This window comes from Rhipicephalus microplus, chromosome 8 (genome assembly GCF_043290135.1).
Source record: "Rhipicephalus microplus isolate Deutch F79 chromosome 8, USDA_Rmic, whole genome shotgun sequence".
Lineage (NCBI taxonomy): Eukaryota > Metazoa > Arthropoda > Arachnida > Ixodida > Ixodidae > Rhipicephalus > Rhipicephalus microplus.
Window position 1 is genome coordinate 74,683,504 of NC_134707.1, and position 20,568 is coordinate 74,704,071.

The following is a 20,568-nucleotide window of genomic DNA, read 5'->3' on the forward strand; positions in this document are numbered from 1 at the left end:
CGTTACAGCTGAGCTAATTTACACGCTGATCACATCGCTTATGCGAATCGGACGTCGTGGCCGACTGACGATCTTTCATCTCTGCGCGGCAGGTGAAGCATGCACGCGCCTTTCAGCAGCTTGCCCTTGTTTCTTTGTTTCTTCGTTTTGTTTTTTCCATCCAGATTGTTGCTCTGACCATTGACGTCATTCGTGGCCTGAGTACCATCTTGGCTCGCTTCGGTTACGGGCGTTAGGTTTAGTGATCTCAAGTCACCTTGCTCCAATTTTTCGCCTCCGGTCCTCCCCCTCCCCTCACCCTGCGCTCTAGTGAACTGAACGGGCAAATTTTCAATGCCGTTCACTTCTACTCGCATAGAAGAAAACATCTTAGATCAATACACACTTCAATAATGACTGAAAAAACGACCTTCAGCTTTCGGCGTCGCCCCGGTACAGGCTAGATCTAGTTCTTCTCTTGGACGTGGCCGCACTCGTCGTTAGGCTTAACACAGGCACTACCTGTAGGCACAAAATGCCCTCTAATTTCTTGAGGAATGGTCCCCTACATACATTGAAATTCGGGCTGCCATTGGTTCACGTATTTTCACCTGTCTGGTCAATACACTTTCATAAAGAAAGGTCTGTACGTGTTAGAAGTGCCGCAATAAACTGGCACCTCAAACTTCTGTCTTCTCTAAAGAAAAAAAAACACTATACTTATTCGTTACAGCGAAGTCTATTCCATTTTCGGTTACTTTTTTTCAATTCTCTTCCATCTTTCTGCATGACATTGAACGTTGTACATCTCGTATTTCGCTTTCTCCTGAATACCACGCAAACCGTTCACAGGACCTGTTTTCTGCATCGTGAAAGGGCCACTGCTAACTTTACCAGCGAAAATATTTCAAGGCTGGGCTGTAAGACAAACGAGTGCGCATGACGCACGTCAGGCTCCGATTAAAATTTACATCCGTACACTGTAAACAGAAATAAGCCGAAATGGGAGTAAATGACTTTGTCCTTTAGCGCACACCCAGATGGGAGTTTTAAAAAACCCATCTCTGGGAGTAAAAAATTTACTCCCCATCAGAAGGGGGTTTCCGCATGGTGTCAGGGGGGTTTTTATTTACATCCATAGGGGAACTTTTTCAGGTCAGTATGGGAGTAAATTTTTTGCATCGACCTAGAAAAAAAATTACGTCAGCAGCCGTACCATGCGCAAGCGTAACTTTAATTACATTACATTTAATACGCCCAACAATGATTACAGTACACAAACATTATCACAACGCTCACGTAATATCACAACACTCGCACTCACCACAGCTTGCCACACGCAGTACGCACCTACCATATAGTCACCGAGAATATATAGGCACCACATTCTGACCTCCTGTAGCCCAGGTGAAAGCCTTCTTTTTCTAATAATTAAGCAATAAATACGCACGGCGTAAGTATGAACTTGCGATGGTCTGATGTAAGCACTTCAATACACATGCCTTTTATCCTAATCCTGCCTAATAGTTAATATTTTTTTACTATAACGAAAAAGTTTTATAAGTTGACGCTCGGTCGTACAGGCTGAATTCGCATCAGCAGTGAGTGCTGTTTGTGGACCCGTAAAATGCACTGAATCATACACAAAGTGTGCGCGGCCTTGAATGAACACATTAACGAGGCACATTCAGCAGCTCCAGCGATGAACCGAGGTAGACCGCCATACCGCGTTCGACGACTAGGCCTCACTCACGAGTACGGCACGGTGATTCGATGAATGACAGCTGGCGATCACAAAATGCTTGCTGATGTGCAGTTTACGTCTCGTTTTTCCCATGCACAGAAATAGGTGTCCGCTATCCACGCAGTTTAAGCTACGGAGCGATAGACTTAAATGAATGAGACGGTTCGCAGTCGCTGTTCTCGTTGCTCGCATGCATTGCATGTATAGCTCGCAGAGCTCGCCACGGCGGCCGGTGCGCAGTGCGAGCTCAATACGATGCCGGCTTGATACCGACGCCATAGCGAGGCCTTCCTATCGCTTAGATGTTGCAGCCGGTGAAATACCGGTGACACTCCGAGAAGCCACTATCGGAGGAGACGGGGCGAGCGCGTCGCCGGCGCAACTCTCAGAGCGGTTGCCAGCCAGCCTGCCGTAGTCGAGCGAAGCCTACTTCGAACCGCTTCGAAGTTTTACGGTGCAATCGCTGACGATCGTACTCCGCCTCGTTCGGCGCTCGCCTTGTAGTTAGTCATTGACAGCTGCGGTGGCAAGGCGCAGAAGACTGTTATACATCCCAGCAGCCTTCATTTTTTGTGAAACACATTCTTTGCATCGCCGGTGGTCGGTGCTAGCTCGTAGCGCTTGCCGCGGTGGCCAGCGCACAGTGCGAGTTCGACACGATGCCGGCTTGATACCGACGGCATAGCGAGGCCTTCTTACCACTTAGATGTTACAGCCGGTGAAATACCGGTGACACTCCGAGAAGCCACTATTGGCAGAGACGGGGCGAGCGCGTCGCCGGCGCAACTCTCAGACCGGTTGCCGGCCAGCCTGCCGTAGTCGAGCGAAGCCTACTTCAGACCACTTCGAAGTTTCTGATGGTGAAACTCCAGGAGCAGCCGCTGACGATCGTAACAGCTTATTTTGCTACCATTAATTTATTCTTCGAAGTTTTTTGTTACTCGGCCCTTTGAAGCGTGGCATTCAGGACGTTTCGTTGAGGAATCGGACCGATGTGCAGCGTGGTTTAAGGTGCCAAATATATTGAAATGTTCCCAGTAAATACCAACCGGTCGTTGCTATTCTTCGCTGCACTTATAATTTCGTTGCCTGTGGAAAGATGCTTACACGGTTAGCCACACAAATCACATGTGTTTCACACCGACGTGCAAACGTATGCCCGTACAGACACATACACACACACACACGTCACGCCCAAAGAGGGTTTTTAAAGCTCCTATAGGGAGTTTGTAACCACGTGACCTGAAACTCCCTGGGGAGTTTAACAAGGTCATGTCGTTCATAAACTCTGTGATTAAGGAGGGGGCGTTTTACGATGACATGTGCCGAGTTCACTCCCTACCAGGGAGTAAATAATTGGGCCAGGGGAGTTGTTTTGTGGGCTCATGTGCTGGAGAAACTCCCATCTCGGCTAACTTTTGTTTACAGTGTAGGTGGCGTTACTGCCTCGGTGGTGGTATACCACCACCGAGACAGTAACGCCAATTACTCGATAGAATATTTGTAGATGCTGCCTTTAGGACTCTTAAGGCGCATTGACAGTTACTCTAGGTGGTGGGATAAATTGGAAGCCGCTTAGTGAAGCACGAAAATGTGGCACAACTGTGACTATGCCCTAAAAACACCTTTTCATAGGTGAGCGTGACAAGGGCAGCCCAGTAATCACAGAGCCTTTGACAAAATCGCACATCAAATAACACCACAATGGAGGCAAAGCAGAAGTGCAGCTCGAGTTTCGCTGCAGGTTTCACAATGAGTGGAACAAGAAAGTGTTTGCTTTTTGGTCCGTATATACGCACTCTGAGTAAAAACTATCCGACTTTGGGGTTTCTACAGCTCATGACCTTTGAAAACTTTCTAGCGTTTAAAATTACTACCTCGTCTTGGAGGAAAAGGTGGTACATGACATAGCGTTACCACTGTATATCTTTGAGTCACGTAGTAAAAGTATGTCGAAATTAAGTTTTACCTCGTGCGCAGGTTTCTTACACGTGATTTTTAACCTGCGTTTCAGTTTTTTACCACGCCAGTGCAAGCTGCAGCTGCTTCGGTTGCTTTTGCCCCATACCACTCCCCGCCGTATCGTCACGAGTGACGCTCTAAGTGAATTGCGAATGCATGCAAGGACCACAAATGCAATTTTTTTCGAAGTAGGTAAGGAACCGTCGTGCCTCATGGCTGACCTCGACTTAATGCACTTTCACTGGAAGTGGGAACACCATCATCACAACGAGTGAGGAAATCATTCTGTGAAAGAACATAAGGGCCTTCTTCAAGAAAAAAAAACTGCTGGAAAGTTTTCTTGCTCATGTTCGCACATCGTAGGCTTTTACTGCTGGGTGACCCTAGAGACAGGTGGTGTAAGAAGCTCGTGTTGTATGTTTGGTTGAGCTGATTTAGTCATTCTAGTAGCGCAGGTGGTGCCACGCAGCTTTTCTCTGAACCTGGCACCGTTTTCCTCCGAACCTGGCACACGGTGATATGTCTGCGACGCAGTTCGGTCTTGAGGTATTCATAAGCGCTGATTATTTTTCATTCAAACATCTATGCATCTCTTTAGTGAGACCAAGTGTGGCCTGCAGCCAAACAAGAGGGCCTGACGTGCTTTGCTGTCTGAGACGCGCTCCTGAGCGCCGCCTCGTCCGCCATTTTCGCTTAGCATCGCGCCGCCTTAAGTATCTAGAATAATCGAATAGATCTCGCGTGCTTCTTACATCATCGAGTGACCATGCATTTCCGAGCGCGAGCCTGCGAACCTCTACGTCGCGGATACGTGGCTTCCTTGCTGAAGCAGGAAGAGCTGGTAGCGGTAACAAAATCAAGCTGGTGTCATCGTCCGTGGTTGCTTCCTGGAGAGTGGCCAGTTACAACTTCGAAGCGATAAACAAGAGGCTTCACTATCTAGTCGGCAGAGAGTCGGCCAGTGACCCGTGTGAATGCGTCACCGGGGCAGGTGCAAGAATTGTCGCGCAGACTTTGTTCCACCAAAGACGATATCCGCTGGAGTGAAGTACAGCCTGAATCGTCCGATCCATGTACCAGCCGTTGTCAAATATCTCGCGCGAAGTGGAGCACCGGTACGTGGCAGACGGAACAAACGAGCGGCCGCCTGTGAGCGCGGGTGAAAACCCGGATGCTAGTCCACCTCTTTAGTTGGAGGTATACACATACGCAGGTTACTAAGGTATTCTCCATTGACTCTTATCCCTAACTGTTCCCATTCTAGGCTTCTGAAAACCTCCTGTAAGCACGCGGTAAACAGCATTGGGGAAATTGTGTCCCCTTGCCTTACACCCTTCTTGATTGGTATTCTGTTGCTTTCTCTATGAAGCACTATGGTAGCAGTGTGGCTGCGCTTCGCCGATGACATTGCATTGCTGAGTAACTCGGGGGACGAATTGCAACTCATGATTACGAAGTTAGACAAGGAGAGCAGAAAAGTGGGTCTTAAAATTAATCTGCAGAAAACGAAAGTAATGTACAACAACCTCGGCAAAGAGCAGCGCTTCGAGATAGGTAATAGTGCACTTGAAGTTGTAAAAGACTATGTGTACTTAGGGCAGGTAATAACCGCAGAGCCGAACCACGAGATTGAAGTAACTAGAAGAATAAGAATGGGGTGGAGCACATTCGGCAAGCACTCTCAAATTATGACAGGTAGATTGCCACTATCCCTCAAGAGGAAGGTATATAACAGCTGTATCTTGCCGGTACTTAGCTACGGAGCAGAAACCTGGAGACTTACAAAGAGGGTTCAGCTTAAATTGAGGACGACGCAGCGAGCAATGGAAAGAAAAATGGTAGGTGTAACCTTAAGAGACAAGAAGAGAGCAGAGTGGATTAGGGAACAAACGGGGGTTAAGGATATCATAGCTGAAATCAAGAAGAAGAAAGGGACATGGGCAGGGCATGTAGCGCGTAGACAGGATAACCGCTGGTCATTAAGGGTAACTGACTGGATTCCCAGAGAAGGGAAGCGGGTTAGGGGGAGACAGAAGGTTAGGTGGGCAGATGAGCTTAAGAAGTTTGCGGGTATAAATTGGAAGCAGCAAGCACAGGACCGGGTTAACTGGCGGAACATGGGAGAGGCCTTTGTCCTGCAGTGGACGTAGTCAGGCTGATGATGATGATGATGATGATACACATACGCGTACATCGTCCCATAAGACGCCGGAGACAGTAGACGCATATTGGTCATTTGTGTGTGAAATGACGACGAAATTCCTACAGGAGATTTGTTCTGTTATCGCCAGCTGTCTTTCATCGCATAGCCACGCTTCTCAAAAAGGCCTACTACGCCAACGGTGGAGACGTGGCACCACTCTTCTATGCCCGTTGTCCTGAATACGTGCTGCTACTGTGTGCACCAATGCTCACTGAAAATGATTGAAATGCCGTCATTTGTGTGTGCATACAGGTATATTTTGTGGAATTGTTCATCAGCACAGCTAAGACTGGTGAGGCCAATAGGTTGGTAGGACACCGAATTATTGAATAATCAAGAAAGCTAATATGGAGTGGGTTTACAATACAAAGTCGGTGTGACTCGTGGTGACTTGCAGCTCACCATAGGTTTATGCTTGCACTTGGGACCGTTATTGCTTCTCGATGCAAAGAAAATTAGCTGTCCTGTTGGCACTACATGGCAGGTCGAAACGTCGTGCCTATATATATCGGATCGTTGAAGTGTTGGGTAACGCGTGTAGTCTGTTCAAGTGTTGTTTTATTTTGCATTGTTGTGTGCGCGTGTTTGTTTGCATGTTAATCTTTGTGACACCAATTTAGTTATCACTTGATAATTATTTGATTCGCCAACTCTCTGTGCGAATGCACCGGTCAACGTTTTTTTTTACTTCCTGAAATAACCCCCAGAATAACCCAAAAACCTTGTGAATGCGGTAAAAAATTACTCTGTTTATACTCGCTCAAAACTTCAGTGGAGTGAAAAGTAACTACCCTTGTTACTTTCAAAAACTTAGCACGAGAGTCAATTTTCACTTCGACTTGTAAGGGGTACACAAAACATAAAACGTAGTGCGCTAGAGGTCAAGGGTTTCACCCAATTTTTCAGGTTATTTGAGGTTCTTTACGTTTAATGTGAGGGGACGACTGTACGGTTATGTCGCCACGTCGCTCGCCTTGTCACCCAGCCTTTCTATTACAACGGCGTCTTGAGGAATGTGCACGCATAGAGACTATAGTGTTACCGCTGATTGGTTAATGATCCCCGTGGTGTTCGGGTTATACCACGAGTTAGGTTTGTTACGATGTATGTTATGGTAGCTAGCAAAGCGAACACCACACAAGGTGCTGAAGTGCAATGTTGTGCTAATAGTAATTGCAACAAAATATTGTAGGCGGATGTTGTCATGCGCCGGACTAATATTTTTTATGCTGTCGCTATCAGCGTCAATCGATAGAATATAGTGTTCGTATCGCGAATGGCAGCTCCAGCAGAATGCGGCTTGAGAAACTTTTCACATTGCATAATGACTAGTGCTACTGAGAACACTGCAGGAAACAGTGTAGCACCCCAAAAAAGGGTATTAGAGCAATGTTTATTCGAGAGTGTATACTTACAAGCAAACGTGATCATATGGAAAAGGAGGAGATACCCAAAAAATACGTGCAGCTGCATTATAGAACACTCTGAAAAGAGAAAGATTTTATCCTTGTTAATAAGAGGTCTTTGAAGAAGGTCATGGTAATATATCATGCTTTAGGTAATGCAAGTTCCAGTGATATTGATTGAGCAAACACAATATCGATAAAAAGTTAAGAAATATGTGACATGTTTAAACACAAAGTGGCACTTCTCAAGCATTTAACTGGTGTTTGCTGGTCGTTAAAACGTCTTCGTGATCAAATAGACGAATTTTACAAGTAGCAGGGGCTGGGCTAATATTTAACATATTATATCGTAGCATATATATACCAGTTCCCGCAAAGAATATACCTGCTTATCAAGAAAAATATAATATTCAATGAAAAGAAATCACAAATACATCCCATGTTGCAGAACGACGTAAGTAACTGCAAGACGCCAAAATAGCTATAAATTTTGACATGCTAATTGTTGCCACATGTGTACCCTCACAGAGGTGCGCTACAAACTCCATTACACAAAAATCTAAACAATTAAGCATTCTAGCAAACAAGAAATAACCAAAAATACAATGAAATTAGCAGAATAATACATCAAAACAACATAGAACTAGTGTAGGATATTTTGTGGTCAAAGCCGTAATCTATTTGAAATCTCTGCAAGTACGAAACTCGTGATATACTTGTTCCTCATAGTGTTAATACGCAAGAGCACTAGCCAGATGTGCTGACCATTACGTCCTAAATTGCAGGGGAAAAAATACCTGGTCAAGAGGGATAGCACAAGGCATTTGCCACTTTGTTCTGCTGATCGCTTGGTTCTGTACAACAGCCGCTTAGAAACGACACTAATTCTTCTGGACAACTATCTTTTCCGCAATGCCCATAAAATGGCGCATCGCGCAGTCCAAAATGGCTTCGGGAGGAAGGTCAACCAGTGAACTCGCATAGAACAACATGGACGCACGGACGTGCGCACGCCTCATGCCGCTTTCAAGGGATGAACTCTTCACCACCAAAAGCATGTATATTTCAACGAAGTACTTCTCCAAACGATACGAACTGGTAAGTTTTCGCTTGCTCATTTCTTACCGTAGTGCGAAGGGTGGCGGTGTGACTTGATCAATCGTGCATCAAGGATGACTTGCGTAATCCTGTTTGCGCTACAGAAAACTGCACGACCCAGAATCGACGTATGGACTGAACAGCTATGCGAGGTAGTATGCACCGAGCCTGCCTGAAGGATTTGCCGCAATAGTAGGCAGCTAGCGTGCAGAGCGACGTCTCGGCTCTACAGGAACGAATATTTACCATGGCGATGGTTTGCGAACATACAACGCCGTCGTCATTACTTGCGCTGTCAACATTGTGTACTTTCAAGACAAGCACTTACTTTCCTATCATGTAGCGCTTGTGTCACAGCCATGATCATACTCTAGCTGTGCGCGTTTTAGTGCACTCGTACGTAGCAAATTCATCAGTGTGGCATGTAGTCATGTTGTTACATGAGACGCATGTCATGATTATCATGTTTCAATGTGTCATTTACATATGTCGTCCGTTCGCGTCACGTAGTACTGAGTTTGGTACGTGTGAAGCTAGAAAAACGGCCGTGAGCGCATCATGAGCGTGGCAAGTAGTCATGTTGTTACATGACGCGCATCTTCTGATTATCATGTTTGCACCAGTCATATACCTTCGTCATCTATTCACGTACTGTAATTCCAAATTTGGTATATGTGACGCTAGCGAAACGGCCGCGAGCGCATCATGAGCGCAGCATGTAGTCATGGTGTTACATGACACCTATGTCATGATTTTCATGTTAGGGTCTATTGATTGTGTTGGCCATGCAATAATGCCATACCATACCAGTTATGAAACGAGTCATGTGAACCAAACCACCGCAAGAGCTGCAGGACCCTAAAATGTACATCATGACATTCATAAATAACATGTCATGGTTTTCATAATATGAATACTCAAATATGTTCTTCATACAGTCATGTTGTGACATATAAAGTTTGTAATTGATACAATATCGAAACTGCCAAAAGAGCTAAAAGTCATAGGTGGCTTGATAGATTGATCGATGCATTCAAAGTCGCCGAAGCTCAGTGAGAAATGCTCTGCATTTAAAAATTGGCAGATCCTACCTACAGTGGGAACCAATGATATGCGAAGCACAAATGAGGAAGGTTGATATGTCACTTTAAAATCACTACAACGCTCCGAGGTGGTGGTAAATTAGGCCATACACAACTTCCATGTCATGATTACCATGTTTGAATAAATCGTTTACCTTCCTAATCTATTCACGCCACGTGATGCCAAATTCAGTATGTGTGCACCTAGCGAAACGGCCACTAGCACACTATAAACGTGGCATGTTGTCATGTTCTTGCATGACACACGTGTCATGATTATCATGTCTGCACCAGTCATATATTTTCGTCATTCATTTATGTCATGTAACACCGATGTCGGTATATGTGGAGCTAGCGAAACGGCCACTAGTGCATCATTAATGACCCAATATACTTCAACGTGACTTTGACGCGCACACACGCTGGGCACAGCGACGCTATACGTTAGCGAAACGCGAAAACTCTATAGTCTCATGCCAGGCGCGACTAGCGTCCATCTGCATGGCTCGATGACAACGGGTGCGAAATGCAACATCCTAGATTTCGCACCGTTGCGTTACCCAGACAGCACTTCGTCTCCCTCATTTTATGACGCAGGCTAGTCGGTAGCGCTAAAAGGCGCATGCGTCAAAGCAACGCAGCGCAGCGTGCCCCTGCGAGTATATAGCAGGACCGGCACTCGGCGTGGCAACGCCAGCGGGATGCGACGAAATGAACGCCAGCAAGCACGCGCACCATGCCACGTCGAAATGCATTGGCGCCATGACTGTGACATGACACGCATCTCCTGAATATTATGTTATCACCAGTCACATACCTTTGTCATTCAATGGCGTCACGTTATACCAAATTTGGCATATATAAACCTTTGAAACGGCGACAAGCGCGACATCATTGCGGCATTTAGTAAGGTTGTTACAAGCAACGCTTGTCGTGATTATCAAGTTTGGATGTGTCATTTACCTATGCCGTCCGTTCGCTTGACGTAATACCTAATTCGGTACATGTGAAGCTAGTGAAACGGCCACCAGCGCATCATGAGCATGGCTTGCAGTCATGTTACATGACACGCATCTCATGATTATCTTGCTTGCACCAGTCGCTTACATTCGTCATCCATTCCGGTATACCGTAATGTGAAATTTGGTATATGTGACGTCATCAAAATGGCCGTGAGTGCATAATGAGCATGGCTTGTAGTCATGTTGTTACATGACATGCATGTCATGATTTTCATTTTTGGGTCGGTCGCTTGTGTTTGCCATGCAATCATATCATACCATAACAGTTTTGCAACGTGTCTTGTGAACGAAACCACCACAACAGCAGTAGGACTATGGAGTGTAAACAATGACATTCATGGCATATTTGCCATGATTTTCATAATTCAGATGTGATCGTCCTACAGGGATGTTATGCCACACCAAATTTGATATTGATACCGCTATCGAAACGGCCGGGAGAGCTAAAGGTCATAGGTGGCTGGATAGATAGATAGATAGATAGATAGATAGATAGATAGATAGATAGATAGATAGATAGATAGATAGATAGATAGATAGATAGATAGATAGATACGCACAAAGTCGGCATAGTTGGCTAAGAAATGCTTCGCATTTACAACGCTCTACGGCAGTGTTGCCCATGTAAAAAGGCCTCACGTATTGCGCGTTCGAGACGACCAAGATGATAGATCGTTCAGGAGGAGGAATAAACATTTATTGAAACCGCATACTAAGGTGTCCGTGGGTGAAGCCCTTATTCCAGGGCCCCACTGGCCCGAGCGGCTTGCTCGGCTTGGTTGGTCCAAGGTTGCCCTCTGGCTACTCAGGTCCTGCCGGGTGAGTCGCACCTTCCACGGCCTTTTAAATTCGTTTCGTGTGATGAGGGGTGAGTTACCCTCGGCTGGTCTTTGTTGGCAAGTCCAAGTGATGTGCTGGAGTGTCGGCGTGTCACCGCGCCAAGGGCAGTGGTCAGCAAATTTGCATGGTCGGATACTGCTAAGTGTGTGTATGTTGGAATATCTGTTCGTCCGTATTCGTCTCCAATCGCTGGGTTGCCGGTGGGTGAGTTTACGGTGGGATGACGCCATCGTCGGCCGGGCCAGTCTTTGGCTCACAAAGATATCTCGCGGCAGCGTAGGTGTAAAGTAATCCGCCTGGGTCGGCATGGCTGCGGCTCGGAATGTTAATGCTCGAGCCATGCGGTATGCCCATTCGTTTCCTTCTACACCTTCGTCGGTGGGGTACCATGTGATGCCGTTGTCTTCTTGGAGGTTTGTTGTAGCATTCGTAGGACGCTCTTGGGAAGGACGCTTTAGAGAAACAGTCGGCAAGCCTCTTGGTATTCTTTAAGAACGTGCCCAGACTGTCTGTTGCACTCTGCTGCGCGGATGGCTAGTGCTATGTTTGCCGCGTCTGCTAAGACGGTGCTTTTCGTACGTATTTTTGCCGAAGTGATCGCTTGGCTTCGGTTGGTAACGACTGCAGAAAATGCGTTTTGCCTCGTTGGGTATGGGCAGGAGTCTGTATAGTAAGCGTCGGGTTTGTTTCGTAGCCGTTCTAGTGCCGCCACCCTTGCTCGTCTGCTGCCGGCATTAACATTGGGGTGCATGTTTCTCGGGATAGGGATGACATATATGTGTTCCCTGTCTTCTCTGGGTATTTGATGCGTCTCCTCACTGTAGAACTGTGGTGACAAGGGGTAGTGAAGCCTCTTTAGCGATAGTCTGCCTTGCATCTTCGAGCTGAGTCTCTCTCTCACTGTGCGACTAATACGGCTGTGGTGTGTTCGTCTTCTGTATTATATGCACCCAAGCATTCCAAACGCTCTGTGTCAGTGCGGTCTGGGAGGCCCAATGCAGCTTTGTAGGCAATGCGTAAGAGTGTGTTGGCTTGCTCTGCTTCCCATCTGCGTGTGAGTTGGTACGAGAGAGCACATGTAATGCGGCTAATGATAAAAGCATGTACCAACATCCTGGTGTCTTCTTGCGTCAGGCTCTCATTACTGCAAGTTACTCGTTCTATGAGTTTCGCTACGCTCCTCGTTGTGCGTTTCAGTGTTTTAGCGGAAACGATGTGCGTAAAACCCATAGTATGTTGTGCGCAGTGAAATTTCCTGCCATGAGAAATGGTTTAGGTAACTGTTTCACAATCAATTCTAGATTTCTTACGGTAAATTGTGTATGAGGTGGATTGTACATGGAGCAAATTTTTGTGTGATAAAATGGTGACTGCAGCCGTCGCAATGAACTTTTCAAGTATAACTTCTCGTACCACAATACCACTTTACGCAACGATGGCGACACCGCCCGACGGCTGCTTGCCTTGCGAGCTTTCGCGACGTATAACAATGTAACATTTCAGCATCTTGGTGTTTTTTGGTCTCAGATTTCGTTCCCGGCAATCATAATGCTACAGGAGAGAAGCTTGTAAATATGTACTTAACGTCGCTTAAGTTTTGCTTCGTGCCTCTGCAGTTCTAATGATGGATAAATGCCATTGCGTGAAATGTTGTGTGGTAAATTTAGTACTTTGAGTTCGTTGTGCGTAAGCTAAATGTGGCGCTATTTGTCTGCTTGGTCACTTCTTTCTTGTTGGGCCGAAATTGTGTTTCGGCTCCTTTTCCCTCGTTTGCCGGGACGGTGATAGGCTGCCTGATAGCACTACTGGTTGGAGCAGGGTCTGGCAGGCTTCTAGTGTCCGATGCACTCACGTTCATGGAATCTGCACCACCAGGGTGCTCAACACTGTTGGTGCGCGGCGAGGATGCTCACCCCCTCAAGGGAGGCTGGCTAGTCGGCACCGTCGTTGAGACTTTTTTGCCTCGACGTTAGGTTGGCTGGCACCAACAGTGGTCGAGGCTTTAGGGCATCGCTGTAAACAGGGCGCTTGGTGCTTTTTTTTTTGCTCTTGTCTGGGGGACGGTCTGCCGCCACTAGGTCCTGGAGTTCGACCTGTGTGCCTGCAGAGACCGTGGGTGCCGCCTTTCCCGTTTTCACCGCTGAGCCTAGGTGCCGTTTTGGGCAAGGCCCACTCGCTCGCGTGCTTCTCGATATATGTTTTTCTTGGTTTTCAGTGTAAGTATGTCTTTTTTTGCCACTTTGGGTAGAAGCGTGAATACGCTGCATGGGGTTTTTGCAGTTCACACAGCCCGAAGCGTTGGTGCACTCGCCATCATTCTGTTTATTCTGACCACATTTCATGCAGGTTGTATTACTATGACATAAATCAGACCCGTGCCCGAACCTCTGGCACTAGAAGCACCTGCGACGATTAGGTATATAGGGCCTCACACGTAGATATAGATAGGCTACCTTGAAGGGGCCCTCTAACACTTTTCAACGCCCCATTTTTTCTCATGAAATGCATAGACTGACGCATGGACGAATTGGTGCAGCAAGAACGGCAGCGATAGTGGTACGCAGTACGAAATTCAATTTTAAAATTCAAAATACAAGAAAAAAATGTCTACCCTTCACTCAAATTTCGCGGGCTTACATGACTACATTTAAATCTCAGCTGTGACGTTGCAGGGGGCGTTCAATGACATGGGCTGAGAGCTATTTCGTAAAGGAAGCTCGTACTCCATTGTTGCCTGTTCAGTCAAATGTGTTTATGACGCTGTTGTTATAGCAACAAGCAACGTGGTGCCTGACCACGCCGTTTTGTTTACCGGGTCGAACAGCTAGGTGAGGCTGGTAGAAACAAGCCTCCCCGATTTTTCAGAACTCTAGCAGGTCCTTTGGCTTCGAAGCGTGGCTTTACGCGTCCTGTGATAGGCAGCGCTCATCAACGTCATTTCCGCCCGCGCAGTTCTTGTGAGCGTCATTGTGCGCCGACGTGGTCGGCAGCAATGAGGCAAATTTATTGCACGATTAAAATACTAAGTAAGTTGATATCGGTGCTTGGATCTATGCTAAAATTATCCCCGGCTATCGATCTACGTAAAACACATACAAAAAATAGGTGCTTCAAAGGTGTTGCAGGGCCCCTTTACCTGCTGCAGGAAGAGTCGTGCTTCCGAACGTTAGTATAGAATTCCTTGTGCGAGTTTCCGTCCTATCTCTACGGATGATGATTTCTAGTGCGGCAAGTACACCTTGATCCACTAAAGCTTCCTCGATTTCTGCGTCGGTGCAATTGAGCAGTTCATTGTCGGATATTATTCCTCACATGTTATTTAGAGATCCGTGAGCTGTTACACGGAATTCATAATGTCCGATTTTTACAAGGCGTCTGATTTTGCCACTTTGTTCTTTGTTTTACACTTCTATGAGAAGATCTCCTGAATTCAATGTCTTGCACTGTAATTGGTTTCAATGAATTCTGTGACTGCTTTTCCGATCGGAAATGATGATATGGTTTGTCTCGTAGCCTCCTTTAAAGACCTTACAACAAAAAAATGTGTAATTGCTCTCTGTATTCAGTAATGCTCTATTCGCTTCATTTCGACTCCTCTTACGGAACCGATCATAGTGAACAGGGGGGGGGGGTACTTTTTTCTTAGAAAAGCATGATTATTCAGTTGCTAAGCTGGCAACGCACCATGGAGTCCAACAAGGGGAACGTTTACAGACGGTACCAATACATTGCTACTGTAACACTAAAATCCTGACCAACGGAGGTCAGTGCCCCAGTGTTAACTCTAGCCGACAGGAAATTTCGAAGTCAACACGAAAGAAAAAAATGACAGGACAGATAAAAAGAAAGAGATAAAGATGAAGAAGTAGGGAGAGAGGTAGAAAAAGGCGACTGCCGATTTCCCCTGGGTGGGTCAGCCCAGGGGGGCCGTCATTGTGAAGCCGGGAACAAAGGGTTGTGTTGACTCCACCGGAGGGTCCAGTCACCCAGCGTCAAATTTAAGTCCAGTCACCCAGCGTCGGCTAAATCCCCAAAATTCCTTTTCCCTAGATACGGTAATGCACGCACGGCGAGGCGTGCGAAAGAGTCGACACTCTCCCGTTGGCTCGGGTCTGTGGGGTTGTCACACACCAAACGCCTGCTTGCACAGACCCCTGTGGTGCAGCTGTGTTAACGAGCACTTAGCACTGAAGGAATCTTGAAGCTGACTTCGTTTGCTATCGTTAATACTTTCCTTTAATTTCTCAAGATACATCCTTCCACATCGTTTTGTTGTGTTATCTTACCTTGCTATATGGACAACACTATTAAGATCTGTATTCATGGATGACCAAGTCGCTGGAGCTACAACACTTGTGATCTGGAGCACTTTTCTGTTCCTTTTTTCTTCGAATGCGCGGCTTTTGAGTGCGATTACACGCACATTCGTGAGAAAGAGGTGGCCTCCCGTTGTGGCTCCGGTAACGACCGAACGTGACATGCTCGAATCTGCCTGTGACTGATACTGGCTGCTTTTTATATATAAAGTATATAATGCTGCATGTATTAAAATTTATATAGGTATATACAAGCGTACAGGTGTATAATTGTGTTTCCCGATTAAACTTCTTATTTTAGCTAATAAATGAGCATTATATTATTACATTTCTCAAATAACACTTTTTCTTTGGGTATGTAGCAAGACAAAGGCATCACGTAACAATAATACCATTCCACGCAAAAATATTTCTTTCAAGTACGCTTTATTTTTAAAACTATGATTCATTAGAATAACCTGACAAACATTCCACTTGCTCAACCTTCACTGTCTTCAATTGGTGCAAATATCTGGCCATGACTATCCAATATGCAACATGACCTTGTTCAAATATGTTTTTGTCATTTTTGCGTAGTTACTGTTTCATGTGCCTTCGGTATTTGTTTGCAAAATGTAAAGAGAATGTGATTTTTCTGATAACTGATATACTTGTATTGTATTTTTTTAATCAGGGTTTTCTCCCCTATTTGTTTTGGGGCCAAAATGTTTTTGCATGACATTGGATTTCAGCCTTGCTGATCCTCTATTTCGGTATTGCAGACTCTGTAAGCAACTTAATAAATAAATGAATACCGCGGAGCCAGAAGTAGACACATTGTGATTGAGCAAAACCTAAAGCGTCTCCCAGAAACTCGAAGAGCACCACACAGAGCTATCGAAGAAGCCTTGATAGAAAGTGACTGTTTGTTCTCGTCTACGCCACCGCAAGTGGGCAAGGTTTAAAGAATATTGTTTATATCTTTATTCTATGAGGCAGGATTTTAAGGAAATTGACCGCCAGATTTATCATCCTATATCTTTGAAGATCTAGAATGCTACAACAAAAACTTAGAAAAGTTGGACTAATGTATCTGAACAGTTTTATCTGAACGCCAACTTCAACTGCACGAATTAAAGAAAAGATCGTTGTGCACATTTGCCCAACAAGAAGTAGAGTGATGAGAAATCAGTTGAGCTTGACTTGCCTTGCAGGATGAGAGAATGCCCGTCGATGTAAACAGAGCCAAACGTGTCCCTGCGAGGATATCTGCTGCTAATTTATAACGCTGAACAAATAAATTTTGCTCTTGGAAAAAGCGATACCAACGATCACAAAATGATGGACGCATCGCCTGAGCAGATATTCTCTCAAATAAGCTCTACCGATTGTGCCGAAAATAGAGTCTTAGAAACCGATACTTTATTGTCTGCCCTTTGAGGGACCCCTGATGACATTTTCTTGAATGCCTTAAATGCAGCTAATAACCGATCGGGCTTGCAACCAATAACACCATTAAATTTTTGTAAGAAATACTGAAGCAGGAAAAAAGGGAGAAATCAAAGTTTGCGAGCTAGCAAGTACAAAAATACTGTTCAAAACAAAACGGGTCAATCGGTACCAGCCAGCCTCACCACGGTGGTCTTGTGCCTAAGGTACTCGGCTCCTGACCTGCAGGTCGCGGGATTGAATACCGGCTGCGGCGGCTGCATTTACGATGGAGGCGAAAATGCTGTAGGCCCGTGTTGTCAGATTTGAGTGCACGGTAAAGAACCGCATGTGGTCAAAATTTCCGGAGCTCTCTACTACGGCGTCTCTCATAATCATATGGTCGTTTTGAAGCGTTTAATCACACATATCAATCAATCATCATCAAATTGGTACCAGCAATGTGAATCACTGCCTCAGCCATCTCGACGACGAGTCTGAAGAAAAGAATGTGGATGACGTGATACAGCGATCATTCTCAAGGAATACAGAACAAAAGAATCGCAAGAAAGTGCCTGACAGCTTGGAACAGTTGAATAACTGCAGCGAAAGGACAGGAATTCAAAGAAAGAAAGAAAAAAATGGCAGATCCCTCGTGCAGCCAGAATCAATAATATGCGAAGTACGAATGAGAAATGTGGATATGTCATTTTAAATTCAGCACAACGTCACGAGGTGGAGGTAAACGATATCGTACATGACTTCTGTTACAAGGTTGGCATGTTTGGATGTGTCATTTACTTTCGTAATCTATTCACGTCACGTGATTTGAAATTTAGTATACGTGAAGCTAGCAAAACGGCCGCAAGCAGGCTATGAGCGTGGTATGTTGCCATGTTCTTACATAACTCGCGTGTCAGGATTATCATGATTGCACCAGTCGTATATTTCGTCATCCATTGACTTCACGTAACAGCCAACTTAGTATATGTGGAGCTAGCAAAAAGGCTGTGACCGCAACATGAACCCTTGCAAAAATGGTTATAGAGATTTAATTGAGGCTAAATTGACTTTTCTCCATAGGATGTACTGTGTAAATTAAGGGTTTCTTGAGTTTTCCTATTGAGTTACACAAGAGATTGGCCACCGTGTTTCTATTCATTATTAATTTTTTTTGCAGTTAAATTGAGCGTCTTTTGAGTGAGTCAAAGGGATATATTGACCAGCCAGTGACTTTTTCTACCGAGTGTCAATTAAAACAATTTAAAGGAGTGTATATTCAACCCTTACTGTGTTCGGTCAAAATCATCAATTAGCAAGAGTGTTATGCAATTTTCATGTATTTACGCTTACATTTCTTGAAAATTTGCCACTTGACTATTTTGTTTCAGAAGCGGTACTGAATTAACTGCTATCAGTTCATTCTTTAGGCCGCGCCGACGGACGCTGGTCGCGCCTGGCGTGAGACTATAGAGTGCTCGCGTTTCGCTAACGTAGCCTCGATGTGCACAGTGTGCGCGTGCGTCAACGTAACATTTGAGGATATTGGATCATTCCTGATGCACTGGCAGCCGTTTTGCTAGGTCCGCATATACCAAATTCGGTGTTACTTGACGTCAATGGATGATGAAATATATGACTGGTGCAAACATGATTATCGGGACACTCTGGTCATGTAAATTTATGACAACATACATGCTCATAGCGTGCTCGTGCACACTTCGCTGGCTTCACATATACTAAATATCGCATCACGTGATGTGAATCGATGATGAAGGTAAACGACACATCCAAACATAATAATCATGACACGGAAGTTACGCACGGCATCATTTACCTCCACTTCTTAACGTTGTGCTGATTTGAAAGTGACATATCAACATTTCTCATTCGTTCTTCGCAAATTATTGATGCTCGCTATACAAGGGACTTGTGACAATTTTTTTATCAAGAATAGTTTCTTGAAAACAAAATAGAGGTCTTAACGTCATAAAGAAAAGTTCCTGCGCTGCAAGCTTGATGCAAAAACCTCAGCATAACCATTAGGACGCAGTATCAATTGATATATTACAGTGACAATTTTCCTGTACACTGCACTTGCTGTGCGTACGTGTACATAATCTAGTGAACTTCGCTCGCTTCAGAGATCCTGATCTTTACTATGATCACAGTTTTCTTTATGACTCAAATAGCGTATCATTTTCATGCGTCATTTGAACACAAATATAATAGAACTAATGTGCCAAATCTGCCATTAGTGACAATAAAGTTTACTCTAGCCAACGAATTTCAATGTGTGACGACATCTTTATAATAATAATAAAGGTATACAGGAAATCTCTGATGGAAGTAATTGCGCTAGTACCATCGTCGAATGCGTCACAAGTTCTTTTTCCCAACTGCAAATATATAGCAGTAGGATGTATCTTGAGGACAATTGTCGTAGGCAAGGATTACTACTAATTGTTCATTGTTGTAAACACCACGTCATCACGCTTCCCACGCTTAAAGATCCCGGTGTGTTCTCGTGCCTCGAGGGTTCCGACATCGACCAGTGGCTACGCCATTACAAACGCGTCAGCGCCACGTACAGGTGGGATCCCACACATATGCTCGCAAACGTCATCTTTTATCTCGACGGAACGCCTCGTGTTTGGTTTGACAAGCACGAGCATGACATTACAAGCTGGGACAGCTTCAAGGGAAAGATCCGCGAGCTTTTTGGCAACACTTCTGGTCGTGGTGAAGCTGCGAAAAATGAGTTTTCGACTCGCGCACAATCTTCCACGGAGCCCTACATCGGTTACAATCAGGCTGTTCCCTCACTATTCCGCCAAGCTGACAAAACATGTCCTAGCCTGAAAAAGTTGCGCATAGCCTAAAAGGTATCGCTGACAATGCATTAAACATGTATATATTCAACAATGTGTCATCTGTTGATGCGATCATTCTAGAATGCCACCGGTTCCAACAAGCTAAAATCAGGCGCATCTCCCATCAGTTCCACCGCCTTTCGAACACCACTGCGACGTCCTCGTGTATCGACACTATAATACACAAGACACCTTTGACAACTTGAAGCGACTCGTCAGGTGGGAACTTGAAGCAGCTGATCCAGCTAAGGTGGGACCAACGTCCTCTGACCTCTCTCCTTCAATTACGTTGCCTCTCATTCAAGCAGTCGTCTGGCGGGAAACCACCAGCCTGGGATTCCACTCTATCTCACCACCTCCCCGCACTGACTACCAGCCCCAATACACACCTGCACGACCCTTCCCGACCGGCTCTCTTTCAACGTTCCGTAATCCGTCCGCATTGCGAACACACGATGACAAGCTCTTCTCCTTCTTGTGTCACAGAATCGGGCACCTTTCTCGCTATTGCAGAAGTCGCTGGGGTCCTCCTGCACAACTGTCCTCTCGTCCATTCTATGCATGTCCGGCCTATCGCCATGAGGCCAGACGCGACCATTTTGCTCAGTAACCTGCTACGGAACACCGCTACTCCCG

The 20,568-nt window shown here is 45.4% G+C and overlaps 1 long non-coding RNA gene across 1 annotated transcript in view; it reads right to left on the reverse strand.

Moving 5' to 3' along the window:
- The window catches only part of LOC119165882 (uncharacterized), a 41,147-nt gene extending 33,784 nt beyond the window's left edge, over positions 1–7,363 (reverse strand). The window contains exon 1 of the long non-coding RNA XR_005109060.2: positions 7,304–7,363. This is a non-coding gene — a long non-coding RNA (uncharacterized LOC119165882). The remainder of the gene's footprint in view (positions 1–7,303) is intronic.
- Positions 7,364–20,568: the final 13,205 nt, after the last annotated feature.